This window comes from Adiantum capillus-veneris, chromosome 27, assembly GCF_014529385.1.
Source record: "Adiantum capillus-veneris isolate H3 chromosome 27, ASM1452938v2, whole genome shotgun sequence".
In the NCBI taxonomy this organism is placed as follows: Eukaryota; Viridiplantae; Streptophyta; class Polypodiopsida; order Polypodiales; family Pteridaceae; genus Adiantum; species Adiantum capillus-veneris.
In genome coordinates, this window is record NC_140957.1 from 50,341,801 (window position 1) to 50,347,649 (window position 5,849).

The 5,849-nt window shown below is 39.5% G+C and overlaps 1 pseudogene; it reads left to right on the forward strand.

Moving 5' to 3' along the window:
• The first annotated feature begins 2,428 nt into the window (after positions 1–2,428).
• On the forward strand, positions 2,429–5,277 carry LOC147421945 (uncharacterized; annotated as a pseudogene).
• The last annotated feature ends 572 nt before the right edge of the window (positions 5,278–5,849 follow it).

The following is a 5,849-nucleotide window of genomic DNA, read 5'->3' on the forward strand; positions in this document are numbered from 1 at the left end:
TAAAACCAAATCTTGAATGTTTGTTCTTTTTAGCACTTATAAACCTTATAAATTTTAAATCTCAAGGGGACAATGATGAAGTGGAGAGGGAATGTGGCCCAAATTATCTACCACAAGCGAGCATGCGCACGCATGCACGTGTGTGTGTGTGTGTGTTGCTATTTTAAATACATATATACGCAAACGAACACAAGTGTTCATGGACAACCAAAGACAAGTATAAGGGTTATGCACAAAAATTTATTTGCATGTTTGGAAATAAATTATGTACATGGTATCAGTAACCGAGAATACATCATAGGAAATTACAATCCCAAACAATGGTAATAGAGCTGCTCCCCATTCGAACGAGCATCAATTTCAAAACATAAAGAATAGCCTGTTTTACTCAAAGAAGGTAGCCCTCACTTGCATCCATAGTAAATAAGAAAACGCTCGGTTAGCAATTGTTTACCGTATACAGGTGAAGCATGGGCATCCCAGTTGTTATCCATGTCACAATGATAAAACAAACAATCCTTAAGTGTATTTTTTTCTTTTTTTTAAAATTGATTCTATTTTTATATGGATCCAAAGGTACCACATAGATAACTATGCAGTAAAAATACTCATTTTTTGACGTGATAGAAGAGAGTTATTTTTTTATAAATACAAGTTTAGTATTTTGATCTTTCATTTATACTCCCTTAAGGCTTTGTTAATTTGAAAACCCAATATCAATCACTATGGTTATAATCCGCCCAAGTAGACGATCTAGATATCATATCAAATAAGCAACCAAATCCCAGAATCATCAAACCTTGAAGTAATATACAGTTTTCGGATCATCATCCATTTGTCTTGTTCAAAAAAAAGTGCCCCTAATCATGAAAGTAAAGCCTATTTTACAATTTTTTTAAACATTTATGAACCAAGTTACATAGTCGGAGATATCATATTGCAAACTATCAATGAATATCCCGATCCTAGGTCTTTTTGGTTTAAAGAGAAATATAGCACCTATCCATGAAATTAATACCCCCCCCCCCCCTTTTTTTAGTTAAATACATGGTGAGCAACCCACTCCAAAAAAAACCACTTCATTAATTCTAGTAGACAAAATATGTACAGCTAGCATACATGCTACGCCATTTAGATAAGTGTTTACTGTAGATTTTCAGAAGCCAAAAAGAACACGGCACATTATGATTTGAAGTGGAGATACTTCCTTTACCCAGGAATTTCAACAGGCATTGAAGAATCATAATACGGTGTGTTTTTCGGAACCACATCACCAAGGTTTGTTGCCAAAACCAAAAAGTATGCCCATAATTATGAGAATTGAGGTAGTTTTTTTACAGCTTTTACCTGTCACAAACCATTCATATGCCAGGAGTTATACCATTTGTACACATATGTACCACAGGGCACCATATGTAGAATTTATTTAGCAGCCAGTTAGACTTGAACGACCAGTATGGAAAGATCTTTCCCGCCCAGAACAACCCATAGTATCAAAAACAAATACATAATATCAAAGGATACCAACTATTTAGTTTACCAATCAAACTAAACATGGTCATAGAAATATGACCAGAGGTAGAGATACCATTCTACCACTAGTCAACCAGTCGCAGCCATATACGACCAATACTAGAGATATACTCTCTATACCGGATTTACATCAGGCCAAGAAGTACTACATTAGTATCCGGATCATCATTCCCCAGGCCTGTACTCAAACCAGACACCCAGCCATGCACATGAGACACAGCATCTTTTTACATTTTATTATACTCACGAACCAGTAACAAGCCATGGGATATTCCCCCTACAGTCACAAATTACCATAGGGTACCATTTTTTACCAACTATTTCTCATAGTTTTTGCTGGTTAGCAACCAAATTATAAAGAGATCAAATCCGCATCAGAATAGAACCTGTCACATGTCAGAGGATATTCCCACTACAAAAAAGTATCACAGGGTACCATATTTAACTATCATGTCACTTAGTTTTGCAGGTTTTAGCAAAAATAGATATAAAGAGATCATTCCACTTCAGAACAAAACATAGTACCAAAGAAAATATATACTTTCATCGTATACAGATATTTAACTATTCGACCTGTGAACTCGGAGCAGTAGGCAGAATAGCCCCCACAACGACTTCCTTCCCATTCTTCATGACAGTAGAAGACCGTTTCAACAGAGTGCAGAACCCTCCTCACCACTCAATGTAAAAAAGTTTGTACAAATTCCATTACCTCATACAGTAACAATATGCCAAGTGAGTAATACTACTCACAGGTTAATATAGGCTCGGTGTCCTCCCTACGCGTACTATTATAATCAGATTCGTCCAGAACAAAGATCCCCCAGGATATGCAAACCGTCACACCATTGAGAGAGGATGATATAGGTGTATACCACCCAACCAAAGCAGATGAATGCGGCCAATCGCCGCCGAGGTCTGGCGTGTAGAGCCAGGCAGCCGTGTAAGGAAAGGTTTGTCAGAAACAGGTGTTATGAAGGCAGATGATAACACCTACCACCAGTTAGATCGAAACTTGCCTGAGGAAGTAATAGTCCTATTTCAACTTAAGAAGGATACATTATGCCAAGCCCTCAATCCCACGGGTCAGTGGTTCCGAGAGGTAGACAAGGGGTGCTATAGCCAGGCAGGAAAACATATTGTAAAGGCACTAATAGGTATTAAGAGCCGATTAGTCAATTCCAACCCTAGGCTATTAAGGAGTAATGTACTCTTTTCTAGGTACCCTTTATATATAGGCAAAAAAATTCCATATCGCCCATGTTTTAGGTGTTTTTTCTAGGTTGAAAAAAAGCTTTAAAGTATTTTCACAATTTGTACAACAAAGCTTAGCCTGGAGTGGTATTAGTACATCCGTACAAGATGAAGGGGGTTTTTTTTATATGCTAGATTATACTATTTCATAAGCAACTATATGCATGGTATTCAGAGAACTAAAACCATTATTCCTTATATTTATCATGGATAGGTCCTATTCTCCATATACCAACTGTTTGGTGTTTAGACCTGAGCTGGATCATAGCCACAGTACCATCCCTTTTAGTATAAGAGTAAGGAAGCCTTGGAGTGGCAATAGTATACGAAGTTTAGTGTGTGTTATACACTAATCCCTTATGGCTTTAAACACCGATCTGATATTAGCTATTGCAGTCCAACACCTGCAGCAGACTCCTGAGTTAGTTCGTAGATCATTTGTCAAAAAATATGCCAGCCTTCTCTTTCCGAACCAGGGGACAACTGTAGCCCAAACACAGTGGTGGACATATCAAGATAAACTCACCAGAGTAACATTATGGGGTCGAGAGCATTTCAAGAAGAACATTAGTCTAGAAATGGTAAAAGAGGCCATGGGTTTAGGTCCGAAGTACTATTATGTTAAGCAGTCTATGAAGCAAGGATTCTCAGAGCGATTATTCCTACTAGCACAATTTATTCCTCATCACAAGCTCTTCCTAAGTCCTCATTTTGGTCCCTACTTACGAGGATACTTTGATTATTCTCCCCGAACCATAGGTTTAAGCATGGCATTAGCTAATCGTATCCTGCCCCATACAGAATGACCACCCATATGTTTCTATTGCGATAGTTGTTTGTGTGATCATGTAACGGACGGCTTAACCGTGATGTAAGAGGAACCAAGGCGGTTTTATCTGCTCTTATTTATGATAGACCCTCTTTTTTTTGTAAGCAATACTTTTGAACACGTATGTGTGTGTGTGTGTGTGTGTGTGTGTGTGTGTGTGTGTGTGTGTGTGTGTGTGTGTGTGTGTGTGTGTGTGTGTGTGTGTGTGTGTGTGTGTGTGTGTGTGTGTGTGTGTGTGTGTGTGTGTGTGTGTGTGTGTGTGTGTGTGTGTGTGTGTGTGTGTGTGAGAGAGAGAGAGAGAGAGAAAGAGAGAGTTTGTAGATGCTCAAAAAAGACGAGAACAAAAGCACCATGGACGCTAAGAAGTATGTTGCCTCAAGAACTAGGCATTGAGGGGCACAAAACAGTAGGACCTTGAATAGTAGGGGAGGCAAGGTTTAGGATTGAGTGCACATTGCACTCTCATGGGAAAGAAGAGCATTACACCGACATGTACTTGACTCATTATGTGACTTTGCCATGTAGGTTTATGGGATGCATGTGAGGTATTTTGCGTGTGAAGCAGGTGGTCGTTGGCATGCCCCCAAAATTGAATATCCAAGCCAAGGAAAGTTTTGTTGCAGTAAGGAGGATTTCCATCAAGAATATGGACTTAGCCTCATGGGTGAGATTCCATGACAGCTGAGTGACAATGATGTACCCAAAGTCATGTGGATCACCATGCTCAAAGAGCCCAAAAGAGGAAGTCCAAAGGTACACTGTAAAACAGTGAAGCCAAAGTTTTATGAGTCATGCATGCTGCAACACCATAAGGTACCCCAAGAGCCTCCCATAAATTATATTGTTTCTATTGCCTATGCTCATGCTTTTGTTCTAGAAAATTGCACAACTGGTAGCACAACTTGGAAGAGCCCAACAAAGAAGAAATAATGGGAAAAAAAACCTATTGCTTGGGCCGTGTTTGCTGAAGAATTTGTGGCCAATGTCATTAAAAAATGCACTTATGCCCATAAAGTTGATAGGTGGAGAGAGGTCAATGGGGCCACACGAGTTGCGGCATCACCTCTACCCAATGTGAAACTTGAAGCGAAGCATGAGGTAGAGGAAACAGCCGCTATAAATGTGAATTTCAAGATCATATATTGACAGCAAAGAAAATGGTTAGCACCTTCAGCGAGAGGGTTCATGAGAAGAAAGAGCTGCTGCAGAGAATGAATGTAGACTTGGAAGCAGCAAAGGCAGACATTCACAAACAAGAAGGTCTCTCGGATGGTGTAGGTATATTTTGAAAGAAGCTAGCAAAGTCTTAGTGCCAATTGGAAGCAATAGAGGCAACAGGTGAAATTGCAAACACAGAGGAAATCATAAGACTCCATGCTGACATTAAAGCTGCAAAGGAAATTTTACAGTTTCTAGGAGCTTCACAGTTTCCTGACAATGAGAAGCATGCAACAACTTGCCATGCAGAGAGGGATAGGATGCAAGAATTTCTTGACCAGGATGTTTGCAAGCTGGAGTTCTACAAAGACATACTTAAAATGCTAGGGAAAAGTCATGTGTACACAATTCATTTCCCCCGTGTGATAGTCATAAATCAATTTGTCTCATCATCAAAGACGTTTTTGTATCCTGTGGCTTGGGATTTCCTGATAATGAGATAGTGGGTGTTTGTATGCTCCAATGCAAACCACCGCTACCATCTCTTATGATTTTCATATCTGTGTGGAAGTTGCAATACGTGCATGTACAATGGATGCAATCAAGTAACTGTCAATGTTGCACAACGAATGTGCCCACTGTTAGTTTTCAAGAAGTCTCTGCTAGCTAGTATGTACAGTTGCAAACCTAGAGTAGATTGCACCTAGACATTGGTGGGGGGAGCACCTAGTGACATAGAAATGATCTTATACTTGGTAGAAACCTCCCATAGAGTGGTAAAACCGTTCTGGTACTGGTGGAATAATCCACATTGGACTTGCTAGAAATGATCCTTGGAATGATAAAACCATAAGATTGGGATAAGTAGAAAGCACCATCAGACCTACTAGAAACCTCAATTGCCTACACTAGTTGTGCAATGCAAAGGCCCTCACCGCACAGTGTGTACTAGCATGCAAGCATGAACTATGTGTTGTAATATCACTGCACAATTTTGTACGCCATTGTGCAACTGAAAAACCTTGTAATTCTAATGTGCAATAGCCTTATAATTCCTTTTGGAACTAAATAGAGC